This window comes from Camellia sinensis, chromosome 12 (assembly GCF_055761805.1).
Source record: "Camellia sinensis isolate YWXY chromosome 12, ASM5576180v1, whole genome shotgun sequence".
Lineage (NCBI taxonomy): Eukaryota > Viridiplantae > Streptophyta > Magnoliopsida > Ericales > Theaceae > Camellia > Camellia sinensis.
In genome coordinates this window covers 134406133-134424807 of record NC_138972.1, presented here as the reverse complement: position 1 = coordinate 134424807, position 18675 = coordinate 134406133, and the positions used below count along the sequence as shown (strand labels likewise).

Genomic DNA, 18675 nt, shown 5'->3' with positions numbered 1-18675 from the left:
GCCTACCATTCTATGAAACGGTACCATTTTTCTTTTTTCTTTTTTGGTTCAAAATTTAGTAGCAATTTAAAAGCTTGCATTTATGACTACGAGAATGAGCATGAATTAATTGAAGCTTAGAATTCTTTGATTGATAAATACAACTTACAAGAGAATGAGTGGATGAAAAGAACTTGGAGAAAAAAATAGCAGTGGGCACACATGTATATGAAGTGGGTATTTATTGGAGGAATGCGAAACACACAACTTAGTGAAAGTCTGAATGAAACATTAAGGGGATATTTGAAAAGGTGATCATAACATTGTTCAATTCTTTACTCACTTCAATTGGATTGTTGTAGATAAACAGTATAAGAAAATTTCTGCAATATATGATTCTAGAGAAAAGTTGCCTAGAATGTGGTATAAAGATCGAGTTTCTAACAAGAACAAAAAAATGTCTCTAGTTTCTAATGAGAGCATGTATCCCATCTCAAAAATCTTAGATATTTGGTACGTGACGTGATAACAATATCCTTACCTTCCTAATGTTGACCTTCATAATGAGGCATCTACTTTTGATGATTTATATGTGGATGGGGCCATTTCATGTTCCTATAGTGCGGAGAAATTTGATGGAGGTGACGGTTTTCCAGCGATGATTTAAAATGGACATAGATGATTAACCCCTTCACCAAAAGTGATTAGTGACCATTTTTTTGTATAGACGTGATGTAATTTGGATGGCTTCTTTATGGATGATGAAATGTGGATGTAAATTTGATTTTGGTAATCCATGTATGTGTAGATTATTGACGTGTAAGGTTGTAAATTTGATTATGGATGCCAATCTATTCAGCACAAAATGCATCCATATTGCAACAGTACAGAGCAATTGATTGTGTACCATTGCCAACCAAGTTTAAACAATACAAATTTGCTCCAATTGATTGTGAGATTGTAACATGTCTAGTGCCTAATAGATTCACTATGAATCGATTGTAAACAATATTCAAGCAAATTATACAAGGAAGTCAAACTTTGGCATTTATTTATTTATTTATTTTTCTGTTTGTCATGGCCATGGGCTCGAAAATAGATTGGCCAATTGATTGGTATTTCCACTTTCTTGCAAGAATTGATTGACTAATGAGTCCCCAAATGAACTACCTTGATAGAAATCAATTGGCCAATCCATTGGCCATAATCCAAATAACAACTAAAAGCCAAAATCTTGAGTGTTTAGTCAGTCCATGGGCTTACAAATTAGAAATGATTATATAACAAGGTCTGAAGTTAACAAACTGTATCATTCACAACCTCCTCATAAATTACTATTCAATACATTAAACATCAAGCACAATACATCATATTTCAAATATCAAGCAACTTATCTTCATTGACAATTTTCAAAAATTTAGAAGGAAAAAAAGGCAATTTACTACAATATTTCAAACAATAAACAACCTGGTGTGGTCATATTTACCAAAACACCAACCATAAAATTTTTTGTATACACAAAACATATCATACTAAACTCCCGAAAGTAAGAAAAAAGTGTTCATAAACAAATTGGGACAACCACAAAACAAATTAACATATTCAACTACAAAAACAATGAAAAGGCCAAGGTCAAGGCTCCTTAAAAAATTCATCTCCGTCTACAACATCTTCTGTTCCCAACTCTTCTTCATCTCCCTCATCATCATCATCTTCATCTCTTCCCAACTCTTTTTCGTGTTCCTCATCCTTACCTTGTCCTCCATCCTCATGAGTATCTACAATTTTTTTTTTGTCAATTCATTCATTGTCACTTACACAGATTTTAGTTCCTCGTGCATCTAGACCTACCTTTTGTCCATACAAGCTTAGGTGTTTTCCTACCGCTTCACCACATCAAGGACCCTACCAATCCGAATGGCTATACCTGCTAAAGAGGACAAAATAAAAGTCTGGGTTAGTGCAAATTCAAAATTAAATGCATGTTGATTTTTTTTTAAAAAAAAAAAAAAATTGTGACGGTGGGTTTTCTGCAATTGGTATTTGTAATCTTCACTACTGTAGGTTCAGTGTAGATTCATAGTCATCCAGAGATGGTACAAATTTGAACAGTGGTAAACACAACCACCCCACACCCTACTACGTCAAAGAATAAAACAAGCAGACCCTCATAAATCTTAGATGGTGCCCAAACCTCTGCCACTCCCACAGTACCTGAAAGCTAGTTTTTTCTAGCTTCAAAGCCAAATAGGAAGTTTTGACTAATCAATCAATAATTTTTTTTAAATAAGGGAAAGAAAGAAATTTAAACATAAATAATTTATAAGACAACACTTCCTCCTTCAAAATAAAAGAAGACTTCACCTAATCCAAATCAATGCTACAAAGAAGCCTCAATTACCACAAAGAAGAATCATGGATTTGCACATCACAATCAAGAGTTTACAGCAGATAACAACCACCAGTTGCTCAAATATCAAACGACATATCCAACAAAAATATATGACAAAGATGTTATCTTTTAAGAAAGTCACATTAACACATTACAAAACAAATTTGAAATCAAGAAAAAAAATCACAACCCTCAATTGACATAATTATTATAGAAAAAAAGCTTATGGTGAAAGTTTTTATCTTTACCTTAGTTCATATCCTCATGGCTTCAATTTTTGTCCATTTGTTCGTGTGTGCACGCGTGTGCATTGAAGTTCACTATCTTCTCAAGAGAAGAAAAAAAATGTAGCTATTTCATTGTGCATAAAAAATTAGAAGAAAAAAGAAAAGGAAAAATTAAGCTGTAGTTTATATACTTCTTGTTCAAAAAGATTGAAGCAAAAATATGGTTCCGAAATACAACAAATGTATACATGCCAATATATGAACATATTCACAAATTATTTCATTACAAGAAAGCAATCAAAACTTCTTTATTGCTCTAAAAGTTGACTCGAAATTGATAGGCAGAGGAAACCAAATAATCTCATCAATGAAAATTACAAATAAAGAGCTATTAATAAGTGTTGTTGATTTTCCTAACTATAATTGTATATTTGGAGCATCCATGTGACAATTGTGGAAAAGGGAGAAAAAAAAAAGTCCAAGAAAGAAAGGAGCAAAGGATATCATTATTACAAAATATAATTTCTAGACAAATCTAAATCTCATTGGTCTTAAATAGAAATTATGGAGAACTTCATGTTTTCCTTGAGTACTTAAGTAGACATTAACAGGTTTAATTAATAATAGTCCAATAGTAGAGTGAGTAGCCACATAAACATCTTCTCTAACATCATAAAATTGCTTAATTCCCAAGTAAACAGTTAAATATATATATATATATATATATATGTTGTGTTAGATTGCAGAGAAAATATGAGAAAAGCACAAAAGTTCAAGTTTAGAATATGAAAAATTTAACAAAAAAACAATAAAATAAAATCTGCACAAGTAAGCATATTACAACTCAGTAAACAAAAGTATGGAAACTTGGATATGTTCTTTTCTTCGTATTAGGTTTTCCAAGCAGCCAAAATGAAGGGTTAGTGAAAATTATAATAAATAGGTGATATGGGCTTCACCCCCACAAACAATGAACTTTAAAGGAGCAAAAATCAACAACTAAAGTTCACATAATGCAATGAGAGAAAGAATATGAGCAAAAGAATATGCAGAATTATGTATTAACACAAGCATAACCGGAATAAGGCTCACAAAATGGACCAAAATATATAGTAGATTTTAGGAAATACACAGAGAGAGAGAGAGAGAGAGAGAGAGAGAGCGGTGACCTAGGGCTTCGACAGGCAAAGTCCAAGGGATTTTGCACCAAGAACGAATGCAGCAAAATCCTCCAGCCACAGATGTAATCACCTTCGCATTCCATCGTGGATTCAACAAAACAATTGAAAATATAAGAATGTCTTGTTTATTTAAATGAAATCAAATCAGATCATCAAAATATATTCAGATAGAAAAAAAGATATAAGAAATTAGAACGCACCAGGAACACTGGCAAATCGGAGACTCTCTTCGATCATACGAATCTGAGCGGACCGATGTTCTTGAAACTGAAAGCTTCGAGCCTGCTATTAATGGCTGCGGTGGTCCCTGAGTAGCTCCTTCGCCACTGGAGTGAGAGCAGCTGAGGGAAAGCCAACGGAGGGAGAGCAATAAAGTGAGAAACAAAAGAGTGAGGCTAAGAGTCAAGGGGAGAGCTAAAGGTTAACCGGTTAACCCGGTTGCCTATTTTTCGCCATTATTAAGATCAAATTTAAGTAATCTAATGGTTTAGAATTAAGGTGCATATGGTGTCCAACTCCCTTTGGGTTGCACACCCAAACACTAACCAAAAATCATTCACGGCACTTGTGATTTGTGAAATGAATGCAAAAGTCATTAATTACATAAATTAAAGACAAATTTAGAATCAAAACTATTGCCCTAAAAAGGATCCAAATTAAAAGAATTTGAAAGTCATCCAATAGCCATCAACTGTTGCCAATATCGATACCTGAAACAAAAACGAAAAATTAAAATTACAATAAAGTCTTACTTCAAAGAGAAAAAATATTAATGTTCGGTATTTTGAAATCACGTTCAGTATCTTGATTAGTCAAGTATCACCACTCGCCACCATACACATAGTTTTTCACATGGTTTCCTCGTAGTTTTACTACTTGTTCTAAAATACTTCACAAAAAATTAGCACAAATGTTTTCCCTTAATAACTGAACAATATTTAAAAAAATAAGCACACATATAAGAAAAATGGGACAACAAAACCATCAGCAATTTCAATGAGGATTTTTATTTTTTAAAAAATAAGATAGCAACAGACCCAAAAAAAAAAAAAAAAAAACCTGCAATTTATAGTATTTGTAAATATAAAAAGACAATTAGAGATTAATTTTGGTTTTGACAATATGGGATTCCAACACTTTGCAAGAAGTTTTTCATTATGCACATTTTTCTTTTAGTTCAAATATTCCACATATTTATTTTTCATATAAGCAACTTCCAATCTACACAACGTACAACAATAACGACTTGAGTGACATTTTTTTTTTTTTTTGATCAATAAACAAATTTTACTAAGAAAGCATCAAGATGATGCAAATAATACAAAAGGGAAACCAACACCCCATGGGCGCAAAACTAACTATTCAAATCTTCCACAAAATCAACAAAAGTCAAAACATCATGATCCACCAAACCCTTTACCCAACTATACAAAACCAAAAGTAAACTAATTTCTAACCAAAGAGCCGACTGACTCAAATCTTGAAAAACCCGCCTATTGCACTCCAACCAGATCAAGCAAAACAAACAATGAGAAGCAAGTACCCAAGCCTTCCGGCACCTCTTGCCCATCCTAGCCCCACCCCAACTTTGTAGAACACTCAACACAAACCCCGGCTGCACCCAAACCAAACCAAATAAAGCAACAATCAAATTCCAAATCCGAAACACAACCAAGCAATGGATAAACAAATGATTGACGGTTTCCGCATCCCTACAACACATAAAACACCAATTAACCATCACATGCTGTCGCTGAATTAAGTTAATCAATAGTCAGAATGCGACCCAAAACAGCTGTCTAAACAAAGAAAGCAACCTTGGACGGTGATCCCACCGCCCAAATGTTCTTCCAAGGGAACACCCCAACTCCTCCCCCTTCAAGCATCCCATAAAACGACGACACCAAAAAAATCCCTTTAGCCCTCGGACCCTCCCATGATAAAGTATCCTCCCCATCCCCTCCAAACTGCAACTCATACAAAAAACCCAACAAACCCACCAATTGGTCCAACTCCCAATCTTGCACATTACGACGTAGATGAAGATTCCACGTGTATGATTGCCCTTGCCGCACCCGAACCAAAGCAACCAACTCCTCCACATCAGCGGCAATAGCAAAAATCAGTGGAAACATAGCCGCCAAAGACAACTCGCCACACCACCTATCTTCCCAGAAGCGAACCCGATCCCCTATCGCCACTTTAAATCGAACCCTATCCCAAAAGGTCTTCCTACCCAACCAAATCCCCTTCCACAAACTACAACCATGTGATTGACTCACCCGATTTGAACACCACCCCCCTCTAACCATCCCATACTGGATAGGACACTATTGATCAAAGTGAGCCACCCACCTTTGGACAAGTGCTGACGCTTCCACCCATTTTTAACCTATAAAAATAATAGATTGAACAAAGGGGGGGAGAATCACCACTAAACAACCAAGGATTTCAAGCCATACCTCTTCAATGAGAACTCTTTCAAACAAATAAGCTACTGGAGAAGATAGAGATCTTCAAGAAGCCTTCAAAAGCAAGAGACAAGAGTGAGAGATGACAAAAAGAAAGAGCACAGATTGAGAAATTAGAGAAAGAGAGGGAGAAACCATAAATTAGTAGCAAGGGGCAGAAAATTTTAGGGTTATTATAGTCATACCTCTTCAATCCTGTTTTTGGGTGAATACCTCTTCAAATCATTGCACAGCCTGCAACTTCGATCTCCATTTGTGGAACGACTGGAAAAGAGAGAGAGGGGAGTCCTGTTTAGCCAAACCAGAGAGAGAGAGAAACGTGACTGATGAAGTAGAGAGAATGGCTGGGAAAGTTTCAACCAGTTTAGCAGGTAAATGGTATAAACTATATAAAATATTGAAGGGTTTAGATTAATTCAATCAAATCCAATGGCTGAAAATTAACTTGCATATGGTATGCAAGTTTCAAGCCTTGCACAATACAACAACTCCCCTCTTGCAAACTCTTTGTCAAAGCTAGTAGAGACAAACTCATTTTATGTGTAAATAACAATGAGAGACATCCTTGCTTTGTATATTTTACGAACTTAAAAAATCTCTACCTTAAAGACAATACAAGACAAAAATTTAGTAACATGGAAGGCTTTTACATTTTTTTTTTCATGTGACCCTGCAATTGAACTCTTCAACCATAACCATAGGAAAGATCCATTAATTATTGTGGATCAGAGTCATTCATTCACTAGTTCAAAAAAAAAAAAAGTCATTCATTCACAATTTAATTTGGTAAATTACAATAAACCTCACAAATTTGGCATAATTACACTAGATTTCCTTCTAGTAAGACTAAAGCCTCTAGAAGTAATGCATACATATATTGATCTTCTACAAAAAGTTATATTATACAATCTTGAAATGGAATTGGAATTGGAATTGGAATTGGAATTGTCAAAGGACAGATTAAAAAAATTCAATTTGAGTAATAGTTTATAAAATATGTTTTTTTACTTTCAATTTCAATTAGGCTGCTTGTTTCCAAGGTAATTCTTTTAGTGAATAAACATAATTGCCTGAGTCAACTTTCCTCGCTGAATCTTAGGAGCTCTTTTTTTTTTTCTTTTTTTTCTTCTTCCCATTAATAGTCACTTGACTTCGCAAAAGGCAAGATTACTTTGGCAATAAGAGAGAAGTCTCGAATCAGAAACCCACCTAACCTTGTACTTACCCACCTTGCCAGTATGTGTGCACACGTGCAAGGTAGAATAACCATAGAACACTTGAACAAAAACAAAACCATAATAGACTATCCGTTTGCAAAATCATAAAAATAAGCATCAACCAAAAACATTGGAAACATAACAATGAAGTTGAGGTTTGAATTTCTAGAAAATAAACTTGAAACACAAAATTTAGGAACGGTTCCAAAAAAAGACAAAGATGGTGAAATTAGAAAAATCAATGCTAGTTTAAGAAAAAAAACATATCATTCTTGAAGTACATCAAAATATTCTATCAATCGCCGAAAATTTACAAACGCTACAAGTTGATAAAAACACAAAACCACAACACTTGCTATAAAATTCCACCAATAATTAGCACTTAAATAAAATCAAAACCAAAACCAAAATCTCCCTATCTCATATGATCATCTATTTTATAGAGTCAATGTTCTATATGTAATTATGTGGCCACTCCGTTCCTTGGGATAACACTTTGGAAAATTTAAAATCTACTCAAAATAGTAAAGGGTGCTGACTGTTGTTATTTCCAATTTGGGTAGTGGTGTTTATGATGGGTTCAACAAGAGAAAGCAACAAAAATAATGGGGGTGGTGTGTGTTTGTTTATGTCAAGGGTACTGCGACATTCTTATCTCTAGCATCAACATGGAGACATGGGACAATGGAAAACTTAAAGCACCCACACAAATATTAAGGCAAATATAAGCTTAGAAAGCCACCCACTAAAAAATAAATAAATTAAAATTAGCTCCCATGGAACACTTTCATATGGCAAGCCATAATCAACAAGCTTCAATTGATATTGGAAGGTCTAGATCTCATTGTCACGTAAAATAAAATAAAGGAGGAAGAAAGAACAATTTTAACATTCCATTGATCAATCCAATTTAAGGAATTTAAGGAAAAAAGCATAGACCAGTTTCAACAGTTAAACAATTAATTAAACCAAAGAATTATTACATTTCATTAAAGCCCTTCTGAACAAGCTAATGGAGAAGTTACTTGAGTCAGTCCAACAGCCTATCGTTCTTAATCAAATCTTCTATAATGCTATGCTATATTCTTTATAACAAAAAATGATAAAGCAAGATGCCTTGCAATGTTGTAGAACCTGGAATCCCTCTTACAATATTTTTCTTCAATGGAGCAAGACCAAACGTTTCAGTTCAAGCATATAAACAAAAAAACAAACAAACAAAGAGGATGGTAGCCTTACAAAATATGGAGTTCAAACCACACTGGTGTTAGTTCAAGCCATGACAATGCAGCCACAAGGACCAAATCCAAACAGATATTTTCAATTTAACTATGATTGACACCTATATGAACATTATCATGTCCTCCCTGTATCACGGTAATCAATGACAATGCAACCAATGCAGCTTCTTACAAATGGCAACTAACAGTTAAGGATATTACAAATTGCATATGAATGAAACTACTTATATTTCAAAACCCAAATTAAAAATGTAATGCCTAATAACCAGACACACTTGAAAATAGACTGTAATTGCCACCCATGTGTTTCACATTTCAAAACAGTGTATAATTAGTGGCAACGCTAGAATTTTCTTATTTTATTTTATTTTTTTCCAATGGGTATAAACTAGATCAAAGAACACACTTCATTCAAATAACTAAAAAACACACATGCAAGACTACACTTTAAACCGCATTATGACCACACCTTCAATCACATCATCAAGAAGTGTAAAATTTTCATTAAGTCTACATAGACAAAATTTAATAACATAAAATTATATAAAAATATGCACATCAAGACAATAGAGTATACCTGCGATATCCTCATTCACTTGATATCCTTATTATTTTCACAAAAGTAATTTTTTTGTAATTTAATTCTAAATATATATTTTTTGATATGTTAATTCTAGTTGTGAGATTTAATTTTATAGAATTTTACACCATGTTTGGGACTCACAACATGGTATAAAAGTCCCAAGCATGGCATAAAACCCAATAAATTCACAACTCAACAGAGTATGACTGACAATAATAGTACACTTTAGAGCATCTCCAATCCTTAACTATCATAATTTGCAAACAGAAAAAAGTATCACACCTGGTAATGCCCTATTATCAACTAAAAGAAAACAAATAAAGTATAACATCTGCCAGTATCCTACTATCAATTAAAAGCAAATAAATAAATTAGCACACCCGCCAGTGCCATGCTATCAATTAAAAGCAAACAAATATCATTTTGCACATATGCTTTCACATTAACAAACCACATAAACAATACAAGAGATGAAACTTTTAATACATTTGTTTGAACTATCAATAGCCATTACGTAAAGACTTAGACTAACGTACCAAAACCAACCCTTCGAGCAATTAAAATAAATAAATAAAAAGAGCCAATAGTTAGGGAGAATATTATATGCAACCCTTAAGGGATAGCATATTGAAACGGATTCTTTTTTCTCATGGATTTTTCAAAACGTGAATGGATACAACTCTTGAGTCTAGCCATTAGTCTGGAAACTTACGTCGAAGTGGGGCACATAAGCTCTAAGTCTCAAGCAATTTTTGTATGGATTATTATGTACAAGTCAAAACATTAGATACCAAATAATCAATCTTGACAAAGCTCACATTCTTTATCATTTTACTTGTTGGTTCAACCATTTAATAATTTATAGAAATACATGACACAAATATTCTCTCTTTTATTCTTTGTTTTTAAAAGTTTGATACATATTCCTTCATGATTCTTCCACTCCATACATATCATGTAATTATCAGGCCAAAACATTGGGAGTAGATCATCACCACCTTGCATAGTTTGGACTTGTATCTTTCAACAATAGTTAAGAGAGAGATGGTGCAGAGTAGAGATGGGGTGGGACTGGAGGAGTTTGGTGGGGTTCCGATGGCTTGGGTTTGGGTTGATTAGGGTGTTAGGTTGGGTGGGGTTGGAAGGGGCTTGTGTAGAAGAGGTAGACGAGAGTAGCGTGAGGAAGTGATGGAAATGGGTGGGGAAGGGTTTCAAGTGGTCGAGGAGGGACGAGACAGGTGGGTGAGGGGTTGGTGGTGGCAGGCAAGGTGTTGGGGTTGGTCAAGGAGGGAGGAAATTGGTCGTATGGGACTCAGTGACAAGATTTCCAAAGCAAAGGGAAGGAAAAAGGACGAAGAAAAGGATATTTTGGTAAAGAAAATAGGCGATTGCCACCTCTTTATATTTACTTTTCACCTTCTCATTTTAGTTGTAATTATAAAAAAAATTCTTATTGATTTATTAATTGCAGCCCTAATGTCCTTGGGATGTAGGTCCCCAAATTGAAATTACTAAATTACACTATCCTGATGATATTTGTCCCTCCTCTTAGGCATATGTATATAAACAATCCAACTAAAACCAATCATCTAAGATACTTGTCCCAAAAAATATAGCATTTATAAGATAAATTTTATAATTATATAATACACATATATAAAGGAAATGCTACTATGCACATCTCTTATCATAAGAATGTTACTTGAAAAACAAAGTACAGTTCGTTAGGTCAAAATTAACCAAGTGTAAAAAGATGCATGTTTAGATAGAAAATCAAAAGTGACAAAATAGTGAAAAAAAAACATTCTTTGTTTTTTGCAAGAAACATTTATGTATATTTTGCGAGAAATTGAAAAGCAACTTACCATGTTGCTATGGATTGTACACAAAATTTAACAATCTTACATTTTCCAACATTATCATGACAAATTTATCATGCAAACAAACAAGGGAAGAAAAATTCAAAATTTTCCCTTTCTCACACTACCTACCCACTACTCAATTCTAAAGTTTCGCACTAATCTTTCATGGTTGCTAGGAAAGCCTCCATGCTTAGAGGGAAGATAATAATTCATGGATTTTCTTAGCACCAATATACTTTGGAAAAAGGATGCGGAAATTCATTTTATTAAGCATAAGCTCAACGTTGACTACTTTTTAGCTAAAATTTAAAATCATATACTTCAATTCTTTTTAGCTTTTCAAAGTTGTTTTGTTGGTTAGAGTCACTTTCTCGTTATCTTGTCAACTGCTCATGCTTAAAGAAGGATACAAGTGAAGTTCAAGCACTATTTGATTAGCATTTTTGGAAGTATTTCTATTGTATGTGAACTACATTGGCTTTTCAATACATATATATATATATATATATATATTTAAAAACCAATCAAACAAAAGATTTAATTCAGATGGCTATTTAATTCAACTAGAACAATAAGAACTACACATTACTAAAAACACTTGGAATAACTATTTGCCCTAACTTACAAATTGGGAGGTCCCAACCACAAGTTATAGCTGCTTCATGTGAATATCACTAAATATATTTTGGGACAAATCTTCGAAGAACATGTTAAATCAATCACAAGTTTTCAACAACATCTAAATGCAATGAAAATATAGTTCCAAAATACTTTTGTTTAAATTGCTAACAAACTAGGCATTTTTACAAACATCTTAAATGCAATCAAAATTCAAATAACATAATTTAGCCCTATAATTTTAATGCCAAAATAAGATGCAATATTTTGCAACAAATCAAGAACAAGTCATGGAAGCAACAAAATGGTTACAAAATACTATATTAATTAATGTAAAAATGGATTATTTCATTACAAATGTCAACCGAGATATATAAATAGCAAAATAGAATAACATCCTTACAAAGCCTTGCTTCATTCGTACAAATTTCAAATCAGTGTGAGCCAGGACAGACTGGAATACAAATTCAGAGAGAGAAAACAGAGCAAAAAATGGGGACGAAGAGGGAGGGTTTCTGAAATAATCAGAGGGAGGCGTACCTTGTTGATTGCTCTTCAAAAAAACAAATCCTTTCTTTTCTTAGAAACCAAACAGAGGCTCACTGGGTTAGATTAGGGTTTTAAACAGAACAACCACTTCGGCCATTCAGGCGAGACAGAGAAAGAGAGAGGAATGAGTGCAGTAGAGAGAGGGTAACAGAGAGAGAGAGAGAGGGGGGGCGACACAGAGAGAGACACGAAAGTGAAAGTATAGAGAGAATGCACTGTGGAAGAAGAGAGAATAGAGATGGGTCAACCGGTTGCTCCGGTGTCCAATTTTTCAAAATTAAAGAATTCAATAGTCATGATCTATTTATGTAATCCAATAGCCAATAATAAAGTTGCATATCATGTGCAACCCTTGAGGGGTTGCACACTGTAACAGGTCCTTTATATTAATTTCAATGTTTTACAAGTAGCTTATATTTTGTTTTTGTTTTTTTCAAATTTGTTAAATAATTATTACGAACCCAATATTAAGAGAAGTTTGTTAAATAAATATCATGAACCCAATATTTCACATGATTCAATTTCTGCTTTAGAAAAAAAATCATATCATATAAAATAATAAAAATTTAAAGGAACAATATTTACAGAACAAAAAATGAAAAGAAATTATAAGAGAAGTTAAAATGTAAATATCACTTCTTAAATTAAAACATAAATATTTTCTGTCAGAATATAATATTATTTTGTGAAAGATTAAACAGATCATATTAGTCACCGTGTAATTCTTATGAAAAAAAAAAGTTAAAAGAATCTATAAAAGTAATTTAAAAAGTGACAAAAGAAAATTAGAATATACGATATAAATTAAATTTTAGTTTTCTCTGTTACACCTAGAATATTTATTTCTTGATCAATTTGTTATGTTTGGTCCCTAACATTATTAAATGGTTGTTTTCTGATTTTTTATTTATTACATTGATTCATATAAATAAATATTATATGTATATATAAGATTATTATTATTGTTATTTTGTATCTATAACCATATATAAAAAGCGTGAAAACCTTATGGTGAATCTAGCGCTTCGTATGACTTCAGTATCCTTAAAACTCTCTCAAATTACCTGGTTCACCCGCGAGCGGATCCTCTAGAGTAATCCTCTAGAGTGATCTCCTAAAGTGGATAATCGGACGGCTCTGCTTAATACTCACCAAAACGATGTCGTTTTGGTGAGTATTTTGAAAAAAAAAAAAAAAAAAAACCAAATTTTCCGATTTCAAAATTCCCCCCAGGCTGAAGAACTATACAGACAAGCGGGAAGAAGCAAAACAACGAAAGAAGGAGAGAGGGAAGAAGAGTTAGAGAGGCTGCTCCGTCGTGCATCCCGTTGCCCCATCGTCGCAGTTCCCCCGTTGTCGCCGCCGTCGTGCCGTCGCCACTGTCCTGCCGCCGCCGTGGCCGTTGCCCCTGCTCCAACCGATTGAAGAAAATAGGTATTTAGAACATACAATGTTTAAATATATGTTTTAAGTTCGAACATACTCCATGGACATGTGGATGTCCAACTTAGGTATTTCAATTTGTTTATGCAGGTGTTGATTTATTTGAAATTTTCATTTTTTGGTTATGATAACATTCAACATATCTCATCTCAATATGTTGAAAAAATTTGAAATGATAACATTCAACATTCAACATTTCAGTGATACAGATTTAAAAAAAGTTGAAATGTTGAAAGTTATGATACAGATTCAATGATAACATTGTGTTGAATGTTGAAAGTTGAAATGTTGAAATGATAATTTGAATGTTGAAATGTTGAATGTTATCATACAATAGGTTTTTTGAAAATGTTGAAAAAAGTTATGATACAGATTTTTTGAATTGGGTAATGTAACAAACAAGTTGGGAAAAAAAAGTAGTAGAAATGATAATTTCTGCTTGCGATTTTCAGTGTCTGTCAGCTTCATTTGACTCTCTTGCTTGCACATGCTCGCATATACATACAACCTTAGATGCATATCTTCTTATTTTCTTTCTCTATCTTGGTTCTGGGAGTAGTACATGGCTTTCACTAATTTGCTATTTGATGACATTCCATTCCATTTCAGTTTTGTATGCTCATGTTGTCTGGATAGTGAACATATATTAAGCAACATATATAGTGCAAATTCAATTTTTTTTTTTCTTCTGAATTTAACAATGAATACCTGCTGTAGTGAACATCTTAATGAAAACCACATTGTGATACATAACAAAGACCATAATTTAGTTTGTATTATTCAATTTGTTCTTCGTTGATTATCTTATTCAGTTTGTATTATTTTGCAAACATAAGTTACAGCTTTTATGCTAATACTGAGCACTTCTTTATTTTTTAAGTGACTTGGCACATTGATATGGAACCTAACAATCATGAGAATGATGGGGGTGAGTGTGATTGGAAGCCTAGAGTTCACATGACATTTGATACAGAACAAGAAGCATATGATTTCTATAATACTTATGGAGGAAGGTTGGGTTTGTTATTGTTGCAGCCAAGTTTTCTTCATCACAATATGCATTTTTCAATGCCATCGATGTATTCCGTCCATGGAACCTATCAAGCATTGCTTAACAATGCAAGTAGTTATCACTCGCAAACCTCAAATAGTCCCGCATGTAGTGAAGTAATTTATTTTTCACCTTTCTTCTTTTATTTTGTCATTCATTCATTTAAAGTTTCATTTTATTTTATGGTTCCTTTGATGTAATATTATTTTATTTTTTTTCGAGGTACTATATGGTCGTGGTCGTGGTCGTGGCCGTGGCCGTGGGCATGGGCATGTGGATCACACGCCAACATCTTAGCGTTATTTTGTTTTGGGAATTTTTGTGAATTTTTTGTTGGATATGTAATATTGAAAACCTTTCATGAAGCTGTTGCTAAAAATTTGCTCATACCATCCTTGGAATGTTGCTGAAATTTGGGTTCAATTGTTGCTTAATTTGGCTGAAATTTCTGTTCAAATGTTGATGAACTTTTGATTAATTTTTGCTTAATGTTTGTTGAAATTTCTGTGCAAATGTTGCTGAAACTTTGGTTCAAATCTTGCTCAAATTTGGGTTCAAATGTTGCTGAAATAGAGTTGATGAAATGTTGCTGAAATTTTGCTCAAATGGAGTTAAAATTTTGCTGAATTTGTTGCTAAAAATTTGCTGAAGTAGAGTTGAAATGTTGCTGAAATACAGTTAAACTGTTGCAGATTTTTTTGCTGAAATAGAGTTAGAGTTGCAGTAGGATTTAGTATGGTAGGTGGGTTGCCATGTTTCATCATGATATATGTTTGCCAATCCTTGATGCACAATTTGTGCTTTACATTTGATATATGTTTGCCAATCCTTGGATGCCTTAATGAAATGATATATAGGATTGACTTATTTTAGAGTGATACAGAACTGTTACATTGATATGTATTGACTATTTCACAAAAAAGAGAGAGCTTGAACATGTTCTGAAACACCTACAGGTTGACCCCTTTTGGAAAAGTGTTGATATTATGCAACATTCAACATTTCAACAAAGGTGGTGACCCCTTTTGTGAGAAAGGTACTTCAATGAACAACCTGAATTTCAGAAACCTGTTATACAACATTGAACATTTCATATAATACAGCAACCTGTTATACAACATTCAACATTTCAACATTTTCAATAGATTTCAAAAACCTGTTATACAACATTTTCAACATTTTCAATAGATTTCAAAAACTTGTTATACAACATTTTCAACATTTCAACATTATTCAACATTTCAACATTCAACATTATTCAACATTTCAGAAACCTGTTATACAACATTCAACATTTTCAACATTTCAACATTATTCAACATTTCAACATTCAACATTATCCAACATTTCAACATTCAACATTATACAACATTTCAAAAACCTGCTATACAACATTCAACCTAAAGTAATAGATTTCAGAAACTGTTCATTCAACATTTCATCTCAATCAAACATGTTACACACTTGTTTTTGCAAACCATCAGATTTTTAAGCACCAAAAAAAATTTCCAAAACCTAAGAACTGAGTCATTTACATGATAAAGTACAAAAATACACAAAATACAATGACATAAGTCATTGCCTTGAAAATCTTCTCAATCCTTTGAAGCCTTCTATCATGCTCACCAACCCTTCTCCTTAGATCATTAATTTCTTCTGTTCTTGAATCTGTCGGAGGTCCAGCATTGGCACGGATTGATGAGGTAATGTTGACGTCATCGTCGTCGTTGTCATCATCTGCGAACCACCTGAAGTAATTGCAGTGCTCGTTCGTAGTCTACAATGGACAAGAATCAGTTAATCAATAAAGGACTATAGCTGCATTGCATAAAAACTATTCTTTCAGATATCCGAACTTGAGGATTCCAATGCAAGAAAATAGAAAGAGAGTAGGACTATAGCTGTATTACATAAAAACTATTCTTTCTTCTATAAAGAGAAAGGGGCAAAAAAGAATGGAAGCTTCTTGCTTCACTTAATATGTGTAGACACTAGAGTCAAAATACATTTTTTTTTTTTTAAATTATATTATTATATTATATATATTTTCAAAGTGATTTGCCTATTCCATGGAGATAGTTGTAGTTGTAGTAAATGACTAACCATTCTAGTAGAAAGAGAGAAGTTATTTGTTTGGTTCAGGTGTGGTGTAATGTGAATGGTTTATATTCATTGTGTTAATGAAAAAGAGTAAAATTTATAATTTTGTATTAAATAATTAAAAATATGAAGAGATATGAAAATTTATGATTAATCTGAAACATAGTTATGTGATGTCTTAGAACCAATTAATAATTTAGAGAGAGAGAAGAGGCACTGTTGGATTCGAGGGTTGGGTTTTCGCTTTATAAATTTAAAAACCACACTAGTCTACTTTAACAGTTTACACTCTATTGGGTGAAGCTTTTGTCTGGATTCAGTTCTCTCTTTGAAAGCAATGGAGTTGATTGGTTGGATCATTCCATGTAATGCAACATAACAGGATCATGCAGAAAAAAAATGGCTATTTCAATAGAGTGGGTAAGTAGATTGTTTAGTTTGGTGGCTATTTCAAAAAATGGCTATTTCAACAGGATCATACCATGTATTTCAATAGATTGTTTGGACCTAGTTAGCATTCTTGTTTTTACAGTGTTTGATGTGATTCAAAGCATGCTCCTTCCACAAAATGCAAACATGTATGAAATTTTGGATAACAGTGCCTATTTCAATAGAGTGGGTAAGTAGGCAATATTAATGTTCATTTTGATTTTAAAAAGAAAAAAAAAAAGGAAGAAAAACTTTGAGCTAAAAAGGTACAGTTCTAATAATTTTTTTTGCCTGTGCTACAGATTTCTGGATCCAGCAAGTAGAGAATGGACATAAAAGGATGCAAAAAAGGAAGAAAACACATGACAACTAATGAAGGAACAGGATCATACCACAACAGCAGAAAGTTTACTTAGTTTGGTATACTTTAACTGCCTATACACTTAATATATGACATACTCTGAAGGAACTCTCCAAAGACCATACTCTGTTGCAGATGTGTTTGCAAAACATTCCTCAAAATCCTCACAGACCCTTATTTTGCTGAAATCCCAAACCCTAACACGAAATAGCAAACAAAATCCAACCCTAACTTTGCGATTTCAGGTTTACCTCAGATTCTCGTTTGTCCTCCGTCCTCTGTCGTGGTTCGTCGTCCTCCGTCCTCCGTTGTGCTTCGTCTGCCTCTGCCGCCGTTCGTCCTTTGAACCCCAAACACTACTTTGAACTCCTTCGCACTCCGTCTGTATACATATCAAAAGGAATTTTGAAATGCCTTTTGAAATCCCTGATTCTGTTTTTTTCTTTCAAAATACTCACCAAAACGACGTCGTTGTTTTGGTGAGTATTAAGCAGATCCGTCCGATTATCCACTTTAGGAGATCATTCTGTAGAGGATTACTCTAGAGGATCCGCTACCGCCCAGCGCGCCCACGGCCATTGATGCGAGCAAGGATCCTCTAGAGTGGTTTTTTCCTAAAGTTTCCTAGAGTGCTACATTGTGTGGTTGAGATTTACTGACAAGTCACATCAATTTTTCTGATGTGACTTGCTAGTAAATCTCAACCACACAATGTAATACTCTAGGAAACTTTAGGGAAATTTCACTCTAGAGGATCCTTGGTGCATTGATGCAAATTTAAAGCCGTATGGGCTTGCAATCTATCAGCCACGTGGTCTCACGAAAGACAACTGGCAGCATCGATGGTGTGCTACGTAAACGACTCATTCTCATAAGTCGAACGAAGAATAAATGTAGAGAACTGCACGTCCACCGCCATCCACTATACTCAAGGCCATCCACCATGTAGCAAACAAAATAATTGGTATGCT

The 18675-nt window shown here is 33.7% G+C and overlaps 1 protein-coding gene and 2 long non-coding RNA genes across 18 annotated transcripts in view; 1 reads left to right on the top strand and 2 right to left on the bottom strand.

Moving 5' to 3' along the window:
* Nucleotides 1-1395: 1395 nt before the first annotated feature.
* Nucleotides 1396-12599, bottom strand: LOC145804794 (uncharacterized). 7 transcript variants are annotated; one of them, XR_014347230.1, is made up of 7 exons: nucleotides 12312-12599; nucleotides 6436-6538; nucleotides 6242-6304; nucleotides 3980-4489; nucleotides 3768-3849; nucleotides 1831-1906; nucleotides 1396-1757 (listed from the first exon to the last, which is right to left on the bottom strand). It is a non-coding gene; the product is annotated as an uncharacterized LOC145804794 (long non-coding RNA). The 7 variants fall into 7 exon arrangements; XR_014347229.1 differs by having other exon boundaries at nucleotides 3980-4120; XR_014347226.1 differs by having other exon boundaries at nucleotides 1711-1906.
* Nucleotides 12600-16201: 3602 nt separating this feature from the next.
* Nucleotides 16202-18093, bottom strand: LOC145804793 (uncharacterized). Its single transcript, XR_014347224.1, has 2 exons — nucleotides 17956-18093; nucleotides 16202-16591 (listed from the first exon to the last, which is right to left on the bottom strand). It is a non-coding gene; the product is annotated as an uncharacterized LOC145804793 (long non-coding RNA).
* Nucleotides 18077-18675, top strand: part of LOC114267419 (cysteine-tryptophan domain-containing zinc finger protein 3-like) — a 66119-nt gene continuing 65520 nt past the window's right edge. For 5 of the 10 annotated variants that reach the window (XR_014347209.1, XR_014347211.1, XR_014347210.1 and 2 more), the window contains exon 1: nucleotides 18510-18668. The gene's annotated coding sequence lies outside the window, so the exon portion shown is untranslated. Of the gene's footprint in view, nucleotides 18669-18675 lie in introns of all 10 variants that reach the window. The other 5 variants (XM_082899938.1, XM_082899941.1, XR_014347214.1 and 2 more) reach the window with 5 other exon arrangements.